At 39.1% G+C, this 27,770-nt stretch overlaps 1 long non-coding RNA gene across 1 annotated transcript; it reads right to left on the bottom strand.

Moving 5' to 3' along the window:
* Positions 1-6,019: 6,019 nt before the first annotated feature.
* On the bottom strand, positions 6,020-22,888 carry LOC118226715. The gene is made up of 3 exons (XR_004765091.1): positions 22,851-22,888; positions 11,422-11,506; positions 6,020-6,267 (listed from the first exon to the last, which is right to left on the bottom strand). It is a non-coding gene; the product is annotated as an uncharacterized LOC118226715 (long non-coding RNA).
* Between the last annotated feature and the right edge of the window lie 4,882 nt (positions 22,889-27,770).

Genomic DNA, 27,770 nt, shown 5'->3' with positions numbered 1-27,770 from the left:
ATCATGTCCATAAAAAATGTCAAATCATCTAATGCACAATTAGTAATTAGTAGTAGTTAGCAATTTGTCTAGACGGGAGTGTATCTATGTTCCCAGGGTCCTAAGTTCTACTGCACCTGACAAAATGTTGTGAACAATGTTTCATAATTTCTTGGAAAATATTATTATTATTGAGGACTTCTGAGCATAGCTAAGCCATTTGTTTGCTGATAGACATAGCTGACATTGTTTTCTGGAGTAAGACGGAAAATCATTGATTTACTGTCTCTATCTGTATCTACTGAACACAGATAAGATTTCATGTAGAGCTGGGGAACATAGGATCCTGGGAACATAGGACCCTATGTCATGTTCCCATTATGTGCCATATAAATCTGGGGAACATAGGAATGACCCCGTCTAGACCACGTTCGGGCTTGACTGAGTTAATTGTATGGGGGGCCGTGTACCACCTTTTCAAATAGTAAAACCAAGATTTTACTATTTTTAATGTGTGTGAATGGCACTTTACGTTAGGTGTCATGGCCAGCAGGTATATCACAAAGCAGTTTCAAAACTGGAACATGGACTGATGGGCTTTACTTGGGGAATTTATCCGGCTAACTCGGTAATCCTGCTTTGTGATATACGGTCTGCAAATGCTGGAGTATAACGTCTGCAAATGCGGGAGTATAATGTAGTCATAATTAGCTCCGTAAATTCGATTAGAAGACCAAAGCTAAGTAAAGCAGGATATGGATTTGTTTTGTTCATAACTAGCTAGCTAGCTAGGTGTGTATTTTAGCTGAGTCTGACCAATTTCCCGATAGACTAGTTACATGCCAGATAACATAACCAAGTGCCATTCACACACATTAAAACAGCTATCTAGCGACCTAGCTATCGCAAAGAAAGGTTTGTTTATGTAGAAAATCTATCCATATCCACTCCCTTGTCATGTGCTCCCAGTATGCTTTGCACATAGGCTAACGATAGCTTAGCTTTCTTTTAAGAGGGGGATTTCTTTTTAGAAAGAGCAGGATTTCTTTTAACCGCTTAGCGCACATGCCAAATCTTGCCAACCCTTGCCCATTTAGGGGCTACCCTATTTAAAGCTTTATAACTCCAGATGTGAACACCACAGTGACTTGAAAAATGGCTTAAATGAAGCAAGACATTTGTACAATTTGCAATACTAACGCAGATTGGTTTATATTCATAATTTTGGAAGAAATAAAGTGCCACAAATGCAATTGTCTAGACAAAAAAACTAAAATTAATTTGCACTTTCTTAGTTTGCAATGAAACACTGAGAGATTGCATATATACAGCAGGTTAAACTATACATGTGCTGGATCAAAAACTTCTTGACCACAAGTTCATAAAATCAAAGGGTGGATATGTAGAACTACTATAGCTTTATGAAGCAAAAACTACACCGTGTACCCAGCGTCTCCAGATCTATCCAAAATGTCTAAATTATGCATTGCTGTAAATCACAACATATTCACATATTTCACTGCAAATCAACTGTTTTGTCTCAAGAAACTCACTGTTGCATCATTTTCAAGTGGGAATTACAAGCTTTCCATCAGTACAGTGGTCTAAAATATCTAGGGGTACAGAAACATATCCAAAATCTCTTCAAAATGAATAAAATGGCAATGCTCCAACTCTCACGTTATCACTGTTGCATACTTCACAAAAACTATTACACTACTAACTAACGCTTACATTACAGTGTGAAATATCCACATTATATAATACCACTAACGTATTTAAAGACACTCAATTTCAAAAATAACGTATATAACCAAAATATTTTGAGAAGTAATACTTACATAGCAATGATGAAATCTTATCTGCTTTCAGTAGATAGAGACAGAGACAGGAAATCAACGATATAGTTCTATCCGCTCCTGACTTACACCAGAAAACGATGTCAGCTAGGTCTATCAGCAAACATATGGCTTAGCTATGCCCAGAAATCCTCAATAATAATAGTATTTTCCAAGAAATTCCGAAAAATAGTTGACCGCGTTTCGTTAGAAGCGTCTTTGTTTTACTGCTACCACAGAGTGAATGCGTAATTGAATGCGATGATAAGAAAATTTCTGGTTACGCTGACCTATAAAACGCTATTCCAAAAGCAAAATTAGACATGTTATACATTGTTAGAAAGCTTATACTCTCACCTACTAAATAAATGAATTGTTAATCAAGCCAGACTGTACTAAAAAGGGCGACAACGCCATAAACAACATGTGTGGTATTACGCACAGCTATTTTGGAAGATACCCAGGCATCACAAATGCGTGTATATTTCACAAAGGGATTGCCCAAGACAATGTATGACCACTCAGTCTCAAAAGGGACATCTCTACGCGTAAAACCAACAGCAAGGTTGTATATTTATCCAGTATTTAGTCCCAGATATTGATTTTAGAGTGACATGGTATCATTTTCTAAAACGTTTTCTCGTTTATTTCGTTATTCAGTGAGCAGCGTTTTCACTGCTGTATTGGCATATCTTAGGGCTATCGTCATGTTTATCTTGTTGCTATGATGGAATACGATTTTTTAGTGGTGAAAGAATATTTTTATGAATACCAAGATAGACAATATTGTCCATTATGTCATGGGTGGGGGGTGTAGTTGTAGATGAGACTGCAGGGAGGGGGGCATGATAATGAACGACCAGAGCGACAATGGTGGCGCTGCGAAACTCCGTATTCGGCATAGCTGTAGTGTATTGTCTACTTATAAAACTAAAACAACACATTTCTGTTTTTAACTCGTACTTTGGTTGCAGTAGCACTGAATGTCTGAGTTCAGTAATCCGGGCACGCTGGCGTGCCGACCACTAGGGGGCTTGCGCGAAGGGATTAAGAAAGAGAAGGAGGATTTCTTTTTAGAAAATGAAGGAGGATTTATTTTAAGAAAGAGAAGGAGGATTTATTTTTAGAAAAAGGAGGATTTCTTTTAAGAAGGAGGAGGAGGATTTCTTTTTAGAAAGAGAAGAAGGATTGCACCTCTGGGCCACCATATTTTAGAAAGAGAAGGAGGATTTATTTTTAGAAGGAAAATGAGGATTTCTTCTTAAAAGAAATTCTCCTTCTCTTTCTAAAAAGGAGGATTGCACCTCTGGGCCACCATACAGAGCTGTCCCCGGCCACTGTTCCCACCACTGCCTAACCCACTGTACTGTGCAAGCCCCTTCCTCCCACCTCTTACAAGATGGCCAATAGCAATAGATGTCAGGAGCCCCTTTTTCAGAACTGTCACCTCAAACACATGAGATTTCTGCTGTACATGCAACATAATGTATGTTCTTTACTGTGATGCGCATTGAAATTTTCTCAACACCAGGGCGTACCTGGTGAGTAAAGGTAGAAGTACCCGAATGCAAAGTGACCGACCTACTCCTGTGAAATATGCAAGCTAAATATAATGACCACACAGATGATCTGTCGGACAGAACAATTTGTTTAATGCGCCGTGCTTGAGTGCTGTACCGAGTGACAAAGAAAACACAACATTGTTTACGGTCATGTCGTTTAGTCTTTTTTAACCCTCTGGGGTCTGAGGGTAAACTGAGGAACGCTGGTGATTGTGCCATGCTCTGACATTTGTGTAAATTTCATCAACTTTATATACAGTGATTCCAAAGTGTATCATATCTCTGTTTTCAGCACAAACTCAGCTACAATAATATGGCAGCAGTAAGTAGGTCATAATCATATGTGGATTGTAAATTGCTCTAAAAACACACAAACTGGAAACAGTAGTTTTGAACATGCACAGGAATGTTGTAATAAAACACACTAAACAATTGTGAATAAGACTTTTGGTCACTGAAATGTGTTCTTCAAGGTCTTGGGTATCAAAAGATGACAAAATATTTTAGCAAATCCAATGAGAAATATAAAATAAATTGCTAAAAGTTAGTGTTGTGACTAATATTTTTGAACACCAGGTGAGAAGGGAGGGCAAATGGCCTTTCTGTAATGAATATGCATTGGGTAGGAGGACCTGCCAGCTAAGTAGGCTATTCACTCCCCACCTCTAAGACAAAGACTCAGTGAGCCATTTAGAAGACAGAAACAAAGACATATTTTGATTTTGGAACATTTATTGAAGTAAACTATATGCATGGTAGATGAGATGAGACTGGTGTACTCTTGCAACGCCTGCGTGGCCTCTTAGCTAGTGGTGAACTAGGCTGTGTTTCCTGATCAGCATCTCTGTAAATATAATAAAAACAAAATTGTTAGGAAATGTGACATCAAATCAAACTTTATTTATATAGCACATTTCCTGCTACTTCTAACACAACCAGACGCAGAGAGCCTAGACTATAATTTTGAGATGCAATAGTTTGAATCGTTCCTAGTGTGGGAATTTGCAAACGTGCATATTGCTGGATATTCCTACAAACACAGAGATACGTTGCAATACAGTACACATATTTACCATGTGATCATAAGAAATATACTTACTCATGAAGTTGATTCTCAGCTGGATCAGTTCGCAGTCATCCGTGCCATTTTCTAAAATTAAATGAAATGTTTACCTCAAAAGAAGTGAATTAGGCTATGCTTTGACATTCCATCCCGCTTTCGCAGGCTTGGCATTTCTCACATGGATCTCGCATCGCCCCTCCCTTAGTCCCCTTCTATGGAGAGTAATTATAATGTTGTTAACATGTGAATGCGATTTGGGCGGACTTCCTGCTGAGCGAAATTCACATAGTAATGAGTAAGGATTAACGAAGCATACGTGGTGTAATTAATCAAATTTAAAACTTCTACAACAGTTCATATTATTTGCCAATGGGCGCATTGGAATGTCGCGATTCTAAGGTTTCTGTCAATGTTTTTTTGCGTGTGTATGATAACAGCTCGTGAAGTTAATCATCCAAATAGAAACGAAAGTTCATTTCATCTTGTCGAGCTCCGCTGGCGGAGCCCCCGACCCCAGAGGGTTAAAAGAACAGTACGATCAAGTGACTGGGCTTTCTTGTGAGCCTGCATAATAATATTGCGTTTGTATGCTCGTTCCTGAAATCTTTTACTCATGTCATTTGCTTGTGCTGTAAAATCTTGGTCATGGTCGCAAATACGGCGAAGACGCTGAAATTGTCCAAAAGGAATGTTATCTTTTTGACTGATACCAAAATGTAACAAAAGCCATTTATTCACTTTACAAAATGAAATAGTCATGATCTTGCAGAGGTGAGGGACACTGGTTTGGGGCTGACACTTGTGCTGCCAGTCTGTCCTTGTAATGCTAACCTCCATGTTCATCCCCTTGCACAGGTGATGCTGGTGGCACTGGATCCTCTTCCTCAGCCAGTTCCAGGATGTCCCCAGCAGTGATGCAGATGTTATGGAGCAGTGCACACACTGCGACGACACTAGGAGCAAAGGTGTGATCCACTTCCAGGGCTTTGAAGAAGATCCATGCCACCATGCCTTCATCATGCCAAAGGCCCTCTCTATAATGGATTGGGCTCTGGCATGGTGAGTGCTGAAGCGCGCCTCCACTCTTCCCCTCACTGGTTCCCGGTATGGGGTAATGAGGTTGACTGGTCCAGTTAGACATGGGTATCCCCCACCCCCCAGGATCAAGTAACCAGCTGGTGGATAATAGCCCACCTATTTGGACTATTTCTTAGCACCCTGGTGTCGTGGACTGAACCAGGGTAACCAACAAATATGTCCAGAAATTTGCCAGTGCTGTCACAGATTGCCTGAAGCTGGACAGAGTGGAAGAGTTTCCTGTTCAGGTAATCTTGATGCGGATGTGGTCTCCATCAATGGCTCCCACACAGTGGCTGAAGGCTGGGCTGTTGGCAAGGTGTTGGAAGCCATGGCCAACTTCAGCACACTGTGCCTGTCACGGTACAGGGGCTAGGACCCAGGCGCAGAGTGGGGAAAAAACACAAACTCAAAAAGGGAAAATTAATGAAGACTTTACTTACACGACAGGGGACAAGAAAACAGGAAACCAAAAGGCCACGCAGGGCACTTCCAAAAAACACAAAACAGAAAACTCAAAATTCAAAACACACACAGAGCAGAAGATCAAATACCCGGGAGACAATGGTGTAAGACAATCCATGTGCCAGCCAGTAGACCACCAGGAGGACCTCCATATATTGCACCCAGCATGGGTCTTCTCCCTCCTGAGAATGACCATCAGTGCCTCAATAGTGGCCGAGACAGGCGGTAGTCAAAGTGCATGTCTTTCAATAGATCTAAATAGATCTGTACAAGAGGGACTCTCCTGTAAAAGACAAAATAAAGTGTAAATAGAATAAAGTGTAAATACATAACTAGTGTGCTGTTTTCTCCCGTCTTGTTTTCATTTTTAAACCTAATGATGCATTATCCTTGTGTAAGGCAAAACATAACAGCTATATTCTACATAGGAACACATTAGATATGCAGGAACAATTTCAGTTCTGCTTTGATGGTATGTTCAATTTTAGCATGCTCTGTGATCTGTGTTCTATGTCGTACCCTCTTCCTGTGAATGTCTCTTCGGTTTCGCTGTAAGGTCAGCTACACAGAATCAGCAAGCTCCATCTCCCATTTTGCTCTATAACTCTGATACTCCCCACTTGCCCTTTTATAGGCCACTAATTGAAGATAGGCTCATCGGGATATATACTACTCAGCTGGGTAGATGGGTTATTGGCCATTCATTGAGTGCAGTAGTGTTGGGCCCTTGATTAGCTGATAGTAATATGTTTGGGGAATCAACTATTTTGTCACATTACACATCCACAGCCTGTATCAACCATAACAACTTCAAAGCACAATCAAATCAACATTTCAAGGTGTTTACTGAGTTGTGTGGTGGTTCTTAAGCTATTATATGTATAGACTTATAATCAGATCAAAATCAGCATATTAACCATAACACAGAAGTCTGTCTTTCAAGAAAAAGGGATATGAGACATTTTTAGCCAGATAATGTTTTTAATTCAACATGTTTGAAACTTAAGAATGATGATATGTACAGTAGTAGATTTGTAGGCCTGACATGTTATGCCTATCTTGCATAAATTTAACAATTATTTCCATACAATCATACTAATTGAGATTTGTGTCGATAAATGAATGGACAGGAGGGTGAGCGTGAGCAACCATTCTCAACCATTTCGTTTCACTTTTGTGATTGGTAGCCTATATTCTTTTTTTAATTTCAATTCCAACCTTGGTAATGAAGTAATATTTTTCACCGGGTTGTCCACGTTTATATAGCCTGCATGAAACAACACGGTAAGAACGCACAGGGCGAAGTATCTAAGGTGCGCTTTTAGTAGTCATCTTCAGAACATTGTAGTTTCACCATGGCAGACCCACATCAGTAACATCCGCCATCGCATAATTACGTAGCCTAGTGTAAGTGCAGTCGGATTCTCTTAGCGCCGCGGTTGTCTTTTCCTAAGTCCTTATGAATTCTCCTTCACATCTTTCCTTGACCTCATGACGTTTTCCATCGAGGTCAAAGAAAAGTGGTTAGGAAAAGACATGGGACTATTTGACCGCAGCCCTGTTTTTTTTTTTACAAGACTCTGACATGACATTCAATTGCCTTCCACTGCATTTAGCCCTACTTGGGGATTTCTGGCTAACAGCTCACACATATGTATTACTACTCTGAAATGGTCAGTTTTAAAACAAGACCAGGTTAAAACCTAGTGTTACACTTACATTACACTTTAAAGGAAGTGTAGGGGCCAAATCTAACATGGGGTAAAATGTAACAAGAACTTTTCAGGTAGATGCATCAAGCTTGAATGACTCCATCTCTTTGTCTCCAACGAACGGTGGAAGAGTTTGGGAGATATTGCCAAAAGTCTGTTTTGGCTATATGCAAGTGAAATTTTTTTTTTGTATTGTGTGTGTATGTCAAGGAATCCAAATATATGTCATTGTAAACAGTCTTTCAGTGATTACCAGATCTCATAGTTTTGATACAGCATACTAGCCTGCTGGGATTGGTAGCCAGGCAAAAGTACAGACATCCAAAACTTTAGATAGGAACAGGAGAATAATGTATAGTCTTGTGATAGATTTGCATTTATATACGTATGTTGGCCACGAGAAACATAAACGTAATCAAAACTAGATTAATGACTGTATCATATAACATGGAATTGTATTGAATTACCTTCCTTTGTGTTAACTTTTAAAGCTATTAAAACTGTTAGGTGTGCCCTGGCCACGTTAGTTTTTACCCCACCCATGGGGTTAAATGTAACATTTCACTCTCTGTATTTCGGTCAGATTGCTTGTGAATGGTATGTCCCAGAAACTTCACTGTGGTGTGTAATCATAGCCAAGATATCTAGGTTGTTTGTGTTAAAATGATTAATCTATCTCTGGTAATATTTTCAGAATTGAGCAGAATTTCAGAAAAACATGGTTGGCTAACTGTGACATCTCATGATGACACTTGATGTTATGAAACAATCCAAATCAACCTGAGGGAAGTTTGTCCCATTGAGCCCCCTGTTACAATGGCAGTAAATATTTCTCATATGAAAAGTATGCCATATAGCTGTCAGAGTCTTTAGAATATCATCTTTGAGGGACAGACAATTATCATTTGTAAGGCCAAACGGATGTATCTGTTTTCTCCCTGCCCCCACTCCCCACTCTTTGCTCCATAAACATGAAAGGGACATCCTTGTGGCAATTAAGCCATGTTACAGGTCTTATCTCTTATCTTAATTTTATGACTTTATCACCTCCCAGAAGAGACATAGGGCCCCCTATTAGGGGTCAGAGACCCTGCGTGGCAATATGCTGCACAAAGAACCTTTTAAATTCCTTTTAAATTTGCATGCAATAGTTGAAATTTAATTTCAATCATTGAGTGAAAATCTTAATGTGTATACACATTACATTACATTACATTACATTCATTTGGCAGACGCTTTTATCCAAAGCGACGTACAAGAAGTGCATTTTCATGATCGTAGACAACTGCTGAACACGGGTTCAGTAAGGTACAATTACTTATTTTGTACAGCTATTTCTAGCTGAGAACAATGAACACTATCCTGGTCTAACATCTGCAAAGCCAAACTAGGCAGAAGATTAAGCTAGAGTATTAGGACAAATACAATTTACCAAGAAGTGCAGGGATGGGGCAACATGTAACAAGTGACAAGGAAAAAGGGTTTTTTTAAATTTTTTTTAAAATATATATATATATACACAGCATGGTGGTGGTTATTCTAGGTATAGTCTGAAGAGATGAGTCTTCAGGCCACGGCGGAAGATGGATAGTGAGGGGGAGGTTCGGAGAGGGACGGGGAGTTCGTTCCACCACTGGGGAGCTAGGGTGGAGAAGCTCTGTGATCCCTTTGGGCGGGTGGGAGGGGTTACAAGACGCCCTGCTGCTGCAGAGCGGAGTGGTCGAGCAGGCACATAGAATTGAGTCATGTCCTGCAAGTAGATGGGGGCTGTCCTGTTGGCGGCAGTGTAGGCAAGGGTCAGGGCTTTGAATCGGATCCTGGCAGCGACCGGTAGCCAGTGAAGCGATCGCAGCAGAGGAGTGACGTGGGAGAATTTGGGGAGGTTGTAGATGAGCCGGGCAGCGGCGTTCTGAATCATCTGTAGTGGCTGTATGGCACAAGCTGGCAGGTTTGCAAGGAGAGAGTTGCAGTAATCAAGGCGAGAGGTCACCGTAGCCTGGACGAGCAGCTGGGTGGAGTGCGTCGTCAGGTATGGTCGAATCCTCCTGATGTTGTATAGGAGGAATCTGCAGGACCTTGATGTTGCCTTGATGTGCTCCTTGAGGTCCAGTTGGTCATCCAGGACCACCCCCAAGCTCTTGGCAGAGTGAGAGGCAGTCACTGTGGTGCCATCAACCGTGATTGAGAGTTCACGAAGCAAGGAGGTCTTGTGCGGGAAGAAGAGCAGCTCAGTTTTGTTGAGGTTGAGCTTCAGATGGTGGCTGGCCATCCAGGTGGAGATGTCAGCCAGGCAGGAAGAGATCTTATCATTGACCAGTGTGGCCGAGGGGGGGAAAGAAAAGAAGAGTTGTGTGTCATCTGCATAACAATGATAGGAAAAACCATGTGAATTAATGACTGAACCAAGAGATCTGGTGTATAAGGAGAACAGCAGAGGACCCAGTACAGATCCCTGCGGCACTCCCGTAACAAGTGGATGAGAAGCAGAGGCAGACCCCTTCCAGGTGACCTGGTAGGTCCTATCTGCAAGATAGGAAGCGAACCAAGACAGGGCAGTCCCGGCAATTCCCATCCCAGCCAAGGTGGAGAGGAGTATTTTATGGTTGACCGTGTCAAAAGCTGCAGACAGGTCAAGAAGGATCAGGACAGAGGAAAGGCGTGAGGCTCTTGCAGTGGCAAGTGCCTCCGTCACAGCTAGGAGTGCAGTCTCTGTTGAGTGCCCAGATCGGAAGCCAGACTGGTGAGGGTCTAGCAGGTTGTTCTGATGGAGAAAAGAGGTTAATTGTTTAAGAACTGCTCGTTCGAGGGTTTTGGACAGAAAGGGTAGAAGGGATACGGGTCGATAATTTGCTACATCGGAGGGGTCTAAGGTGGGTTTTTTGAGTAGTGGGGTAACACGAGCCGTCTTAAAAACAGAGGGAACATGACCAGAGGAGAGAGAGGAATTAACAATAGAGGACAGATAGGGAAGGAGCTCGCTGGAGATAGATTGGAGAACTTTAGATGGGATGGGGTCAAGTGGACAGGTGGTTGCGTGATGAGAGGTGATGAGTTGTAACACGAGGTGATACACGTTTGTTCTGATTGTTGAAATCTCCATTTTTAGAGTTAGTTTCAGGTAAAAGTGGAAAACCAACATGGTACAATTTGGTTTTGTTACATGGAAAATATTTTACCTGAAGGTGGAGATCACAACTGGTGAAATATAACAATTATTTGTCTAAAAAAATCCATCTCCTGTCAAGAGTAGTTGAAAATGTTTCTTTCATGTTTCTTTCTTTGATAGCTGAGCTAAATTACCTCATTGTCATGTTTGATATTTTTTACAAAGGGCATAAAACCAAGACTCTTTTGACAATAATATCATAGTGTTTAGCCCTGTTTCAAAAAACATGAGGCCACTTTCATACATAAATGTGCTCATTTTCAGAAAAGACAGTCCCTGTCTGCAACCGCACCCCCAGGTGAACCCCCTCTCAACCATGCACCCCTTCCTCGTAAAACTGCTTAAAAATTGAGATTTTTCTTTATCTTTTAGAGAGAGTTAGAGTTGGATTTTGAGTCAGGAAGAAGAAAGTTGTTCTGGGGTGCATAACATCAGCCAGTAATACCTGTTGCGGTGGACATTCTGAGGTTGATATCTGCAGTTGCAAATGCCCTGAGGAATATGAACTTTGCATCTGTGCCTGATGTTGTGTGGTGTTTGGTGCAGGATCTGATCTCACCTGGCATTTTTACATTTTCATCCTTGGCCTTTTGGAATATTCAGCAGCCTTTTAGTTTTTGGATTTTGATCTTCATTTTCTGGGACTATTATGGGGAGAAACAAGCAGTGGTTTGGCATTTTCTTTCATTCATTTCTTTTGTGATTATGACTTTACAACATGTAAATTCATTTTACATGTTGGATAAAAGGAGGGGTTTTAATTGTTGATGCACTTGTGTTTGGTATTCAGAGTGCTGTACATGAAACGAGGGTTTTAACTAGTTAAAACCGCTGGATTCAAGTTAAACAGCAAACTGTGGTAAACTATATAAACTGTACTATCTCATTTAAAGTTAGGTTTTGAAATTAAGTTAGAATGGGCATGGAGTAGTCACAAATGAGTGAAATGAGGGAAGTGCTAGCTTCTGCTGCTAAACTCAAACCTGAAATGGGGGTTTGTGCAGAATGTGTTGCTTTTGGGGAAATATGGGAAATATGAGTCCTTCCTCCATAGCTGCCCAGGCATGAATGAAATACCTCAATAAACACCCCATAGCCATGGACCACCAGAGCACACAGGCACAAAAGAGGACAGACTGGGACAGCACCCCTTTCCCCACATGACCTCCAGCTATGGAAATACCAGTGTAGCAGCTTTTCCAGAACATCATAGATGCTATGACAGAGGCCAGTGAGCCAGCAAGGGCCAGGTTCTAGTTGGACTACATGAGGAGCAGGAAACTGTGAACTCCAGGAGGTCAAGTCACATTTCACTGACTATTCCCCCAGCCAGCAGAGGGGACATGCACACATCAGGAGGCAGAGACAGCTGCTGCAGACGACTGCATCCAGAACCAGGACAAGGGCACAAACACTTCCTCCTGCTGTTTCCCCAAAGCATGGAGAGAAGACAGGGAAAAACACTGGGCTTCCCTCACTAGCCCAACACCCACTAAAAGGGAGCAACCCACCAGAGGGCCTGCAGCGGTTCATGATAAGGGCCAGACGCATACGGAATAGACTAGCCCATCAAATGGTGCTTTTCCACTACCTTGCTGTGCCGTGCCGGAATCCGTGCTCCCGCTTTGTTTTGCTTTCTCCACTGCCAACTGACTCGTGCCGGGCCGCAATACCCGTGCCGATTTTAGCTACTGCTCTGGGGTAGCTACCAAAGGTACTATCCGTGCTGCAGTTGATACTGCAGACCGTTGATTGGTCAATGGAAATCATCACAAATACGTCATGTTTGTTCACCGGCAGCAACCACCATTTTTAAATACCACAACAGCAAGAGAGAGTAACGTTAACTAGCAAATTCAAATTACTTCAAAATTTGTTGTAGCTGCTAGCTAGCTAGTAGTTGCTAGCAGCACCGAACATTGTTTGGCTATGTTCTAGCTGCTAGCTAGAAGCTTGTCTTCGTCTAGCTTGCTAGCTAGCAGCTACAACAAATAAAGTTACAATAGTAGCAGTGAATCCAAAACCAAGTGCTGATGAAAAAGTGCAGCATAGCTTCAAGTTCCTCCATTGTGTGTTGTGTGGTTGTGTCTCGTGAATAAGTACATCACCACCATGGCGTGCTCTTATGATGCTTTACTCCGCTTTACTCCTCCCATGACTCCTCCTACATTCACAGGTCTGTTGTGTAATGGAGAAGCGCAACAGGCAACACGGCACGGGTATGATACGAATACCGTGCCATGCTGGTTAATGGAGAAGCGCCATAAGGCACACTGCAGCTTCACCTCTCTGTGCATGCTACAAAAGAGGGAACCAATTGTCCCTTCCGCTTTGGACTGTGCATCCAATATCCAGTTCCTGCAGTCACCTAGCCCTAGCTCCACCCTCTGGGAAATACTCCCCTAACATATTCCTAGACAGCCTGGATTATGGGCAAAACGTGAATGGGCCTTCCAAGGTCCTGGGCAAAAAGTGAATGGGCTCAAGGGCCTCCCATGGTACAAAAACAGTGAGGGAAAAGTCCTGGAAAAGAATACCTCCCACTTGTCATTTTACTCATGGTCAAGTGGGGCCCTCTTTCCATGTGTTAGGGCCTCCGTCCCTCCACTGTAAAAGGACTACCAGTAACTAAAATTGTGTTCTTGGAGTTTAAATCCTCTCCCCATATCCTGACTACCACTTTTGAACATGAAACCATGACTATTTATGTTCCGTGTCCTTCAAGGCTGTTGTGTAAACCTATGGCTACCCTGTGCCTAGGTTTAATTGCACTGGCAATCCATGGAATGTAAGTTAGCACAAAACTAATGGCACATACCACATGCAGCACTTCCATTGCCTGTCACATGTTGCAGTGAAGCAAAAGGCATAAAATCCAGCAGTTATCTCCTGCCATCTCCTGAACAGCCCTGTCACAATTTAACGGGACCTTACGACCATGGGATATGACGGGAAGGCACAGGAGTCCAAAAATATGGTGAAAAAAATTATGGATTTACAGCCGTGCGGGATTAGATGCAAGAAGATATTTACAGTGAACTTGGAAACAAAAAAAGGAAGAAATAAAGAAAAGAATATTTTTTTAAAAAGAAGAATAAAAACTAAATGCAAAGATAAACCAATAATAAAAAAAACTGCCTCAATAATCAGGGCTTCTAACTTGCACTCACACAACTTGGCCTCACAACCCCCTGCTCTGGTTGCTTTTTAAGAAAAACTCCATGAGCCTACTGCTACCTCGTTTATAAAAGGTAATGCTCCTCCCCTGAACCTAAATTGAAGAGAACCATACCCGCTCACACTTGGGGAGGCCAAAAAAAAGACATTCCTTGTCTGACAAGACAATAGAAAGAGCATTTCATACTGAAAATAAATAAATAAATAAAACAGTAATATTACTTATCCCCAAGCATGCTCATATTAGCACAAGACAAATGTTCCACTGCACTAATAGCCCTTATTGCACCTGTACAGAATGTGCTATTCTCTAATACAGGGATTTTACATGGTGTAGTGTTAGTATTCTTCGGTGGCTCGGTCATTCGTTATGTTTGATGGACTGATTTACTGTTGAAGCTGGAATATCTCCAAATTTTTCTGATGGTGGAATATTATTTTATTATAATGTTATTGAATATAATGTGAGCTCTACTTGTCACTTAGGGCATGGACAATACTCATTCAAATTTACTGTGTGCTGATATGTGCTAGATAAATGTAATAGTTCCCTTGGAGTTATCATAAATAGTCACATTTGTAAAATGCAACGCCAGTTAATTTTTAGTGAAATATATAATAATTTTATGATTTACAGAAATGCACAATTTAGACATTTTGGATAGATTTGGAGACACTAAGGGGTGTCAGGCTACACTGCTTACTTTCAGCTTCATGTGCTCCCAATATTTCATTTTTGCCAAGATAATTGCATTTATAGCACTTCATTTCCAACTAAATTATTAATATAATCTAACCTAAGTTACAATTGTAAATGGTCTACTGTAAATGTGTCTAGCTTCATGTAGTTTTACATGTTTTATATATGTGATTGTTTAGTATTTCATTTCAAACTAAAGAAGAACAAGTTCAGGATAATTATTGTGGCACTTTGCACTTTATTTTACATAAATTATGAAATATTTTAGTGACATATTACTGTACTGTGCAGTGTCATGAATTCTATAAAGTGACCTCCTTTTCAGTGTCATTGCCATAATGCTGAGGCATTGCATTATAAATCAATCATAGATGATAAATAGATTCAAGTGACTACAATATCAGTATTTCTAAAGCTAAGGTATTGTCTTATTATACATGCATAGACATTTAATGTTTAATGGTCTGCTGTACACTCTTTATAACTTTTAGCCACTAGCCAGATGACATTGTTGGTTATATCACATTTGGCATAAGAAGGTGTTATGTCACCCTTTATGAAAGCCATCGATGAAGCCATTATATCATGTTTATGAAGGCATTATATATACTGTATAAAGCCTTTATGAGGGACACTTCATTTAAAATGTGACCAAAAAGTATTTTAATTTTGCTTAGTAATTACACTACCATCAATCCATACAATTGAGAATATATTACATGTAAGAGTAGCAGCCTACTGATATTGCAACAACTCATAATATGAAGTGTTCTATGAATGCAGGAGTATTTCAGATCAATTTTCTACCATATATGGTCAATGCAGCATGCTTCAAGTTGGAGAATAACACAGTGTTTTCTCAAGACTTTTTGGATTTCCGGGATGTAGATCAAAATCAAGACCAAACTGCCTTCATCCCGATTGCAGTGTGCTCTCAAACTTAGCAGAGTCCCATCCTAATTCTGTCTGCAGCTAGCTTTAAACACTAAAAAAAAAATTGTAGAAAATACTAAAGTTCCATACTTCCTAAACCTGCTGCTTACCAGGTTTTACAAGAGACCAAGGGCTATTCATACAGAAAAATAACCGAAGTGCACAACTTTCTATAGCCTACTTCATCTTTCCCCATGCATCTGCAACTGGCTAGTGCTCCAATGTTTTGTAGCAGTGAAAACATTTTTTAAATATAGTATTTTTATATAGTAAAAATGTATATGTTGTTATTGTCCGTGTCTCCAAATTTGATGTCCTTGGTTAAATTAAAAACTGTTCTTCCATTAAATTAGTATTTTTTAAATGTACTTGATGCTCAAATCATAAATATTGAACTTAGATTCAACTCCATTATTAATTTAAATTATTGTAACAATATTAATTTAAACAACTTGCTATTGCCTAGTCTTACCATTTTTAAGGGCAACACTGTCATTTAGAGACTGAAACAATTATGGAATTACCAATAATTCAATTTACCATTGCTCATCAGCTTTTATGCATTATTTTGTTGACTGACAATGACTTTCACGTGTTTCGGATTGAAAATCATTTCCTCATCAGCATTTCATCATTGCAGTGTGTGTGATGGGTTCAAGTGTTATTAATCAGGGAGCTGATGTATGCTGATAATTCAATAATTATATTCAATAAAAGGTCATCAGTATTAAATATAGCAGTAAGTGTCAAGTCAGGTCAAACTTTATTTACATAGCACATTCAATGCACAGCAACTCAATGTGCTTCACAGAATAGTGAAAAATACACTGGGAATACACACAGAACAAGATAACATGTGCTTCATGGAATTATAACAAACAGAGCAAACTTAAATACAGATAACAATCAGGTGAGGGCAATGACTAATGACACACAGGTGGGAAAACCTAATCAACCAATAAAACAATAATAGAAAAACTAACGAGGGAACAAGCAAAACAACCAAACACAAGAGAAACAGGTAAGGCCAGCATAACAATGAAGAGAAGCTAATCAGGCGAAACAAGGGCAGGGCTAGGGTGGGGGACCAACAGCTCACTGGCAATTCTAAACTTAATATGCAGCAAATCTCGTGTTAGTACCGTACTTTGGAAACCCGTGTTAATACTCAGCTGCATATTGTAAACTAAAGGCATGCTACAATCATCCCGTAATATTTTCATTATATTGTGCTATCAAGGCACAAGATTTATGTTTTTTTGAAGTACTAGAAAACCATTTCCCCATGGTGTTATAGAGATGTTAATGGTAAGCTGAATGTAGCATGCTTGCAAAAGTACAATCCAAACACGGCTTTCTTCAGCACCAGGGCTTGATTGATTGAGATGGTTTATTTGAATATGAGCATGTGCTGGACTAGGCACCCTGGAGCTACTAAAACTGCAGGCAAACTTTGACATTGAACAGGACTTGATCCAATAGGGAATGATATTTGACGGAGTCACCAATTACAAGTACTGCATTTGCAGGTGAGATACTGAGCACTGCTAATGAGGTAGTGAAACAGCTAATTTACACTATCACAATCACAAATAGATCAGAGCTCTTTAAATCAAAATCAAAACAATCTTATTTGTACAGCACTTTTTACAGAAAATTGAAAAGATGCTTTACAGAGTTGTAGAAAACCTCAAAAAAAAAACCCTCAAATGGTGGTGAGAAAAAACTCCCTGATAGGAAGAAATATCAGGAGGAACCTGGCTATAGATGGGGGACTCATCCTTCATTGGCCGGTCTGGTCTTTATAATTAAAATGTCAGAAAAACAGGTGTTAGCACTGAGCACTTTGGTAAATTTCAAGAGCTTCAAAACACCTATGCAGATTCATTCTATGATGTACTGATAAGTGTATTCACCATTGAACTTTGCTCAATGTCAACCTAATGAGAGCTTACAATCGGCCAAAGATTCAGGTCAACGCTGCAGGCCAGAGTGAAACAAAAAACTACTCTGAAAAGTACATGTAACTGTTGTATAAATAACCTCAGTGCCATCCTCACAAATTATGCATGTTCATTGTATAGCCCAAATGATTTTGCCGGGTATGCTTACAATACAGAATACAGAGACAAACGCAAGATCTGGACAGAACCATTATGACATTGAAGAGGCTGTCAGATGTAAGGTGGGGATCCAGGAAGAAGGCAACGATACAGAGCCTGTTTGCAATCCTCAGGGCCCTGTGCCATATTAAGAACTACAATAGTACAATTCCAAAAACTGCACCTAAAGCTAATAGACCATTGTTAAAACTTAAGTCCAAGTTAATTGGTTTTTGCAGAAGTCCTCGTAGAAGAAAAGAAGACAAAGAAGACTAATTCCCTTCTACGGCAATCAATCGACGTGAACACCACTGTTGAACTCATTGACACATGCATGTAATAGATCAAAGTGTTGAGCTCAGAAGAGGCCTTCGTTACCTTGGAGACCAAAGAGGTGGCTAGACAGTGCAAGGCAACTACTGAATTTCTGTAGGAAAAGCGTCTTTAGAAAAACATATTTTTCTTGATGTACATTTATGGCAGCAGAGGCCGTTTTAGAGTTGTATTTTCTTACATGCTTGATACAGTGCGCTCCAAACATGATTCACACGCTTTATAAAAATGAACAAAACACTATAATGAACAGTGCAAGTAGTAAGTAATATTTTACTTCTCAAACATAAGGAAAACATTCTACTTTAATAATGATTCAATCAATGGAATCAACCACAATAACACTTAACAAATTACACATTTATTTCATACTTGTACCCTAGTTTTCAATACTTCCTCCTGTTAATCCTCCCTTCAAGGATAACATTAGGGCAGTATTAAAAGTGTATAAGATTTTTTGAATTTCTCAAGATCTTTCAGTCTGTGCTTGTGAACTCCCCTCTTTAAATCAAACTGCAAATTTCCAGGTTCATGACCAGTTTCAAGTCTGGAGACTAATATGAGCATTGCAAATCTTTATGTAATTTTGTGACTAGTTTGCTTGGGATCATTATCTACCTGAAAGATCCATTTGAGGCAATGTCTGAAATTCCTAGCAGGGGGAACTATTTTTTTGGCCAAAATAGCTTGGTACTTGCTGTAGTTCATGACTCAATTGACCTTAACAAGAGGTCCAAGGCCAGCAGATGCAAAACAACTCTATAATATGAAAATTCCACTCCCATATTTCACTGTAGGCATGACATTCTTTTCAATAGAAGAATTTTCAATTGGTGAAAAACTGAAATAAAAATGTTTTTTTTTTTCCTACGGGGAAAAAACAAAAAGATTAAAATGAGTATCTAGATTAGAAGTACAAAAACATGTTGGATTATGCCGATATAATCTACAAGCATGCATCTGTCTGTACCCTGAAACCACTTGATGCAGTGTATCATCGTGCATTCAGGTTTATCATGGGGGATAGTTTTAGAACACACAACTGTATATTGCATGAGAAAGTCAGCTTGGCCTCATTTTAATCTAGAAGAGAATCCCACTGCTTTATGTTCATTTACAAAGCCATGTTAGATAAATTTCCATCTTATTTCTGTTCCCTTTTTCAGTTTAGATCCATTGAATACTTGCTCTCATGAATATTGTATATATAATATCTCTATAACCCTCAAATGATTAATGAAATAGGGAAGACTTATTTTACCTTCTATGCACCTTTTAAATGAAATCAGCTACAGGTTACCCTCAAATTGGACAGGCTGATTGAAGGTTTCATGTTTGTCTTAAATTATGCTTTTCAGGAAAGTCATACTTGCTTTTCGGTACTGGTAAATTTTGGTACCGGTTTATAGGTTGCAATGAAACTGTTTGTGAAGAATGGCTAAACCCATTTGTAAGTATTTATTTATTAACTTACTGTTTGTGAAATGAAAATTAAAAATCGAATTCTGTTGAATATACTTTTGCGTATTTGGAGACCAGCTGTATTCTAGTTCCAAAAATATATAGAAAAAGGTGCCAAACATGCTCTGCATAAACATTATTGGATAATATTGTCTAGCATGTTCTCCACAGCTCTCCGACGTTTTATGCCTTGGAGTTGATATGTCTGTGAGTAAATTTGAAATAGTTATAAATAAGTGTTAAAGTTTACAAGAAAATGAATGTAAAGAGGTGTGCAGGCCATTTTGTTGTTTAATCGCGTTTGAAATGTCTGTGTAGAAATGCTTGTCGCTAGTTTTCTGTGTGCTACGTTGGTTAGCTAGCTTGTCTGCGTGCGATCAACATGTATGTTAGCAGGTAGCTGTATTGTTATGTATGTATTTACATATTTTCATAAGTTAGAAAGCCAAAACAATTCATATTGGTACTATTTACAAAGTAGCTTATTTCATTGCGACATTTTACATTTAACAGCATTGTATTAAGACATTTATTTTGTATTCTTACAGTTTTACAATGTCAACCCTGAACTCAACTTATAGTAAAGACCATCTCATAAAAAACACGTTTTCAACATACAAAAATGCCAAGTTACTCACACATACAAGACATACACCGTCTATAACTCATTCATTCACACTGCCAAAATCCAGGCCTGCCATTAAAAGTATTGATATCAAAATGACGCCAAGTTACGGTACTAGAAACAATATAGGCTATCTTGCCTCACCGAAGTTAAATAAGATGTGTTCCAAAGAAATGCTACCCAATATTTCCTCAATTCTTCCAAGTCACTTCGCTAAGACCAATTCACCCCATTTATCATACATTTCCAAGTACATTTATACATATCATTTAAAATAGCTCACCACACGGTTTCTGTTTTTCACAATCCTTTATTTACTTTCGTTTTATTAAGTGAGTGCACGCACTTAGTTTAACGTTAAATTTACCATAATGTAATTGTATCGCGGTTTTGTTTTACCTGCAATTTCATTACCAAGTTTCATTTCATTACCAAGTTTCATTCCTGCAGACGGGTCCACCGCAAAAGGGGTTGCGGGCAAACAACATTTATTTGGTTCTGTTACGGCTGGCTCGACTGGCCGCAACAAACAAAGTCCGGATGGATCAAAAACAAGACAGAAACTGATCTAAAAACAAACCCAGACATTTATTAAACTAAATTACAAACAAAAACCCACAAAGTTCACAAAACCAAAGCTCTCCCCACAAATCACAAGACCCAAAAGAAACTCTCCCCTGCCTCATACTACTGGGCTTATATTGGGCCACAGGCAGGTGGAAGCAATCAGGCAATTAAGTAATTAAGCAACTACCTCCACCTGCACTACCCAGACAAGCAGAGGCAGGGGACGTTACAGGTTCCTAGTGGGAGGGCCGATCAGTCCACTGCATCCATGGCCCGAGGGGACCACAGGACCCATTGTCATCTTAAAATTATTATTAAAATGTATTCATTTTTTCTTTTAAAATTATTAGTCAACAAATACAATACAAATATTAACTATTATATGTATATTTTGTTGTCATTCCTCAAATACCTGTAATAGCTATTTTACATATTTATGTCACTTTTTTATTCTGTATTTTGGTGCTGGCCACCATTATATAAAAATGAGTATTTTGGGCCTTCTCTCTGTCTCGTTTTGGGGCGCCGAGGTGTGAGTCTGTTAAGCCAAAGGTTCCATAATTGCTAATCTGCTGTATTTTAGATCTCTGTATTTTAAGAGGAAAGAGCAGATCTAGAGATATTTGTTATTTAAGCATTTGATACTTCTTTTGTTTTTTTTCCTTCTTATTTTTTTTTACACGTTGGTTTTTTTTTCCCCTTTGTTGGTTTGAGACATTTTTTTGAGGTCAACCTGTGCTGGGAACAATAAACTCCTAACTTTTGCACCGCGTCTTCGGTCTCTGCGCTCTTCTCTGGTACGTCCATTACAGCTGTCCATTAGCTACTTTAAGCATTAACCAGGCTGATGGGTATTGGAGCCTAGTTCCCACTTCCCCGAACAACAGTGGCTGTACTGCCGTGCAAAGGCAAAGGCCTTAACTTCAATTTTGGTCGAAAATGAGTTATTGCCATTTTTGGAACATTAAAGATCTGCTTTATCGTGTGGACAAATATCTTGAGTCAATTTTGTTGTTTTTTGGAGAAAATAGTGGGTTGTCTTTGCCGTTGTCAGGATGCGTGCGTGGGGGGTTCGGACCCAAACGCAGAGGTGGAGGGGAAAAAACTCAAAACTCCAAATGGGATGAGAACAAAAGACTTAACAGAAGGGGAACAAAGGGAACAAAAAGCCTCGCAGGGCAACTCTTCCAAAACAAAGGAAAACTTCAGAAACACAGGTAAGCCAAAGGTCCAAAAACACGTGGGAACAGAACGTGGCAGGTACACACTGGGCAGGAACACGAGCAAAGACACGCAACCAAACGAACAACAAGGATCCAGCACCTGAGTCCAGACACAGGAGGGCACCATGAACAATCAGGCCACAGAGAGGGAAGGGAAAACGAGACAGCCAGAAAACAATGATTGGACAATTGAAAACAATCATACAATTAGACATGGTACAAGCAGGACACAAAACAGAAGTGCCGCCATCTGGCGGCCCAACAAGGAAACACGGACAGGAACACAGAACCATGACAGCCGTAACTTGAGTAACTTCAAAAGCTCTAGAGAAGCCAAGGCAGAATCCCGTAACATCAGTTACGGTTCTTTATCTATGAAGTTAAACTGTAAGTTAGTGAATATGGGTTTCAGAATTTTCATGGAGTTCTACTGAGGACGTGCAGATGACGTTTTTGACCATGTGACATTTGCTAGTGGACAGAAATTTAACAGCAACTAAAAAAAAAGAATTGTGAAAATAATAACACTTAAAAACACACTATGCCAGATTTTTTGGCCTTGATGTCCTGTGTTTACAATCAAATAATTTTCCTTGTCTGTCTTCTGCTCCGCCCACTCACCCCGAGTATCCCACCTAATGTAGCTAGCTGGATAGAGGTAATGTAATGAGCTACTGTGAGTAACAGCAGGTAAGCAGATTCAATTATAGATTCATTGATTCCATTATGTTGAATATATATAGCGTAAATAACCCAATTTTTATTAGTGGTTATTTAGTGGTTCATTGGAACTTTTTATTTAATATTTTAGATCCTCATGATTGTCCTTATTGTCATTAGCTTCAAACTGCGGGTAGCATTACTTACAGGTCCAACAGAAAACAAGCCAACACCATGCATCTTTTCATCCCCTTGGTGGACTTCAGCTGATGCCACTGAGAAAACAAAATTCCAAGGTTAACTCTAATTCATGAATAAGCCATCAGATAGATTTTTAGTTTGTCAGTATCTGGGTTTTGCTAACTCGCTAGCAACCAAACTCCGCAGAAATCTGATCCCAAACCTGAGGCTCTGCAGCCACACCCAGCCCTTCCCACACAGAAAATAGCGCCATGCCCAGGAACATCCAAAGCATATTTTAGAAAAACTACTACAGGTAAAGGTGCACAAATTTGGCGAAAGTGGGTAAAGACAGAGATTGCCAGCATCATAGATATGCCTTAGCATCATTATTTTTAATATTTGCAAAATAGAAATCCAGCATAGTGTGCCTTTAATAATGGAACTTCTTAACATCATGGTGATTTCATGTTCTTCATTTGTATGTAACATTATGATAAATTTAGTTCCCAGTGGGATTGTCTACTTCAGGTTTAGCATTAATCATGTTGGAAAACAAACATTCACACAGCAGGTGTATGCCCTATTCTGTCTGTAATTAATCAAATTTGGTTAGCTAAGTGTCAGCATAGACCCAGCTCCCTGAATCACACCCTTATTTCCTATTGCTTCACAAAACAATGAATGACATCAGTACAGTGAAAAGGTAAGAAAATGAGCAAACAAAAAATAAATAAAAACTAGATAACAGAAAATAGTCAAGAAAAACCAATTGAAATTGAATCAATACAAAACAATGTTACATAATTGTCCTTAAACAAGTTCAAGGAGGAAAAGGATGGTATACTTTTCATGGCCGTTCACACACTTCCATTCATGGTCATAATTGTAAGAGGAAAAAACAAACATACAAGAAAAACAAAAAGGCAAAATCCCCAATTTACGCTCCTGGCCTGTTCCCAGCCACTTATCTCTGATATATTCCCTGTTTCTTCTGCCCCTCCTAATGAATCAGACACATTCACATGTTCCATGAAGTGAATTAATGGTCATGTAGAATCAACGGTTTCACTTTTACCCTTAGGAATATAGGTAATCTACTCCAATGAGAAGCAAGAAGACTCCTTGAGTCACTAACCAATATATGGTCTCCTTAAATTTTCCCATAGAGCGATTTGACATTTTGCATGTAATAAGCAGATGTTAATGAGTGTTTTATTTTTCTTTTGATAATGGGATCCTCCTGTATAACCTCGAAGCATGCATCCCATGGAAATATACAAGAACTGGAGACAGCTTCTGTTTACTGGTTCCATGGATTCCTATAGGAGCTGCTCAATGGCACATGAAGCCAATTCATGGACGCAGCCATGTTTGACTATGGGCCGTTGGCACCACAGCATGCACACTGGGTACCGAAATGTGAAGGATCATGGTAAATGTAGAGAAATGACATTAACACGCGGGGGGTGGGGTAGTCGACTGTAACAAGTAATTATATCTAGCTAGCAGGCAGGGGCGCGGGAAGACGTTCTAAGTAGGGGGTGCTGCCAACTGAATGTAAAAGTGTGACGTCATTATCATTTAAAAAAAAAAAATCTATTTACCATATTTTACAGAAAGATGCTTAAAGATGACAGGCATTGAATGGTATTCAAAATTATGAAAGCGTGTGTTTATTACTTTAACAGAAAGTGATGTACAATCTTATTTTTGTAAAACTGACCCTTGAGTCTTTTAAATACAAGATCAAAAATGCAAAACATGGCCGATGCTCCAGAATTCTGAGGTTTGACGTAATTCTAACCCAAATCATTCATTGGAATCCATTGTTGGAAATAGTAGCATTGGCAAAACCATCCCACAATTGCATGTCTGAATGAAAGAAAGAAAGAAAAACAATTGATTATGTTTTCTTTAGCTAATGAAGGAAGACAAAAGTAACGTTAGCCATCAGAGCTCAACTAAAGCAACGATTGTGTTTTTATTTTGAAAGTGCATATATCAGCATCATTCCTCATCAAATTTAGCTGGCATCTAGTTGCCTAGCGATGGTAAACAATTGACGTATTATTTCCTGTTAGCGAATGGCTCAAAGCAACGCACTCTAGCTAAGTTAAACACTTACACCACCGTTTTTTCACTTGGTTTTAATTATGATGTAGTTCTGCTGTGTAACGGTAATAACTCATCCTACACACACGCCATAACTGAATAAACAAACACTAACGTTAACTGCACGGCAGCAGTGTTATTAACAAACATGTCTTAGTAGGTGCTGCATCAGCATCTTCTAACTCAGTCCTGGATGTTTTAGCATTTTTGGCATTGAAAAAGTCTGCGTTTTTGCGCCTGTACTACTTCGTCCGCTTTGCCAACTCGTGCTCGTGACTGAAGCGTTTGCAATTGTAATAACTTCCGTACTGATGCCATTGTGAACCCCGTAGCAAGATTACCATGCCTATAGTCACTAAAAACGAACAAACACATTTTTTTCAACATCTATTTTCTTCCCCAAAGCAAAATTATTTATTATATTGTTTTGATATATATATATACTTTTAAAAAAATGACTAATACTTTTTTTTTTCAGGCAGGAGGTGCTTCTCCTTCCTGCAGCTAGGGGGTGCTGCAGCACCCTCAGCACCCCCCATCCCGCACCCCTACTAGCAGGCTAGCCACAGCTTCTGACTGGTTTAAATCCTACAGTCAAGAAGTGTGCACTCAGCCATTTTGTGTTATGGGAGCTAGCTACTATCTAGCTATTGTTGTTTAAAGGAGATCGGTGATTTGATTGTAGTCTAACCTTTCTAAATCCGTAAATTACCTCCCTACGTTTCCTAGCTATTCCTAGCCAGCGTGACCCTGATCTCAAGCATAATGCACTGTTGTGAAAAGCAATTGCAGAACAGCTAGCTAATATAATTCACTTGATTTATCTGCTTGCTTTGAATTGAATGCCTGTTAGGTACATGAGAGAAAGCAATAGATTTCAACAGTATTACGTTTTATTTTTATTCAAATGGAAACATTCAATGTGCTTATATTTTTGACTATGTATATTAACAATGTGTAGTAATAAAATATGAGCTTGTCACCTACTGCAATGTTGGCTCGTTTTTATTGTTTACAGGAAAAAGTACAATATTTGTGTCCTTAGAAAAGCGGTGAGTAGTAGCCTTCAATTAGAAGGGAACCGCGAAGTGACTTCAAAAACAGCGGTATTCTATGAAAAGCGGTAGCCACTGCTGTGATGGCCGGTCTATCACAGCACACAGCCAAATTTTCACACTTACTGAGTGCATTGAACTATGAGTTGGCACAGAAATAATAAATAAATGGTCAAAATGCAAAAAATACGTAAAATCCTGATAAATTAGTATTATTTTATACTCATACAATTGTCATCTTTGTAAATGACATTTATTATCGTTATCATCACCACTTCACCTTAATCAGCACCATAGGATCATTTAAAAGCTAATTTAAAAGCAAATTACATTACATTACATCACAGGCATTTGGCAGACGCTCTTATCCAGAGCGATGTACAACAAAGTGTATAACCGTAACTATTAAATTAAATATAGCTATTCTAATTTTTACATTTATGTTAGCCTATTTATTTTTCATATGTGATTAGTCATCATCAGCACAATCATCATGCAAAGATAGAAATACTACAACTAATAACATTTTTAATGATATTAGTTTATTAGTAGCAATATCAGAATGAGAATGTGGTCAAAATAATATGGTGAAATCAGCATAATAGAATCTTAATTGTAGATCCACATATTCCAGCTTTATTGCTAATCATTTATTTATTTGTCATGAGTCATCACCATGAATAATGGACACAAGAAAATTATAGCAGGTAACATAATTATTAGTAATATTCAAATATATAAAATAACAATATAATGAAAACAATAATGACGGTGGATTCATGTAATCCTAGGTCATGATTTAATACTATTCTGATACATCGGTTCTGTGCAAGCTACTCTGAATTCAGCCCTTTTCTACATCGATGAGTCACCATATTGCCACTATAAAAACTCATAATCGTTCATGCGCAAATGTGTCCGTGCTCATCTAAGCAGTTACACGCGCTGTGATGTAAAACCATGCGGACCAAATTGGAATGAAATAAATCTTATATCTTCTTCTTTGGGACTCAGAAACAAAATTTGTGCCTGGAAAGTAATTAGTTCAGTGTGAAGAAATTTTAGAGCTAAAAAGTTTAAAAGTTCTGTCTAAAATAATTTAATTTGGCCAGGGTAAATTCATAGTTTTCAATGGACTTCAATGCTGAAATTTGCTTTTTTAGCACCAGAGGCTCACTAAACTGCAATACCTCGAATAACCACTGGAGTTTATGAGCATCACGTAGAATGGCAATCCCTGGTCCCCCGATCCAGCAAGTAATTAGATAATTCAGTAAAGGCAGAACCCGTTATGCCATACAAAAGAGAAATTTTCCTAATTTCACTACAATACCAGTGGCTGGAGATCACCTTCTCCAAACAAAGGGACCATATATAAATGCTTGGTTTCGGACTGCTGCAATAAATCTTCCTATTTGTAAATACTTTTAAAATGTCTATTAGGGACATCATATTTGGACTTAAAATTTTCAAATGTCATGATGAATTCACCTTTATTCAGATCAATTTGAGTTCAATTTTACTTAACCTACTAGCCCACAAATGGAACCCTGTATCAGATCTCCCAGGTTTAACGTTGTCATTTCCGTAGATAGACCTGAAGTGAGATTCTGCATTTTTCCCCCAACACTTCCCTTGGATTATGCCAAACATTCAACATATTTAAAACAAAGGGGTTGCTTGTTTGTTCCCTATGTTTTCTAATGCTTGCAGAGTAAATATTTAACTTCATCCCTGGTGCGATTAGAACATGTATTTTCCTCCTCTGGGAATATAG

The sequence above is a fragment of the Anguilla anguilla genome, chromosome 5 (assembly GCF_013347855.1).
Source record: "Anguilla anguilla isolate fAngAng1 chromosome 5, fAngAng1.pri, whole genome shotgun sequence".
Lineage (NCBI taxonomy): Eukaryota > Metazoa > Chordata > Actinopteri > Anguilliformes > Anguillidae > Anguilla > Anguilla anguilla.
This window is presented reverse-complemented; position numbering and strand designations above follow the sequence as displayed.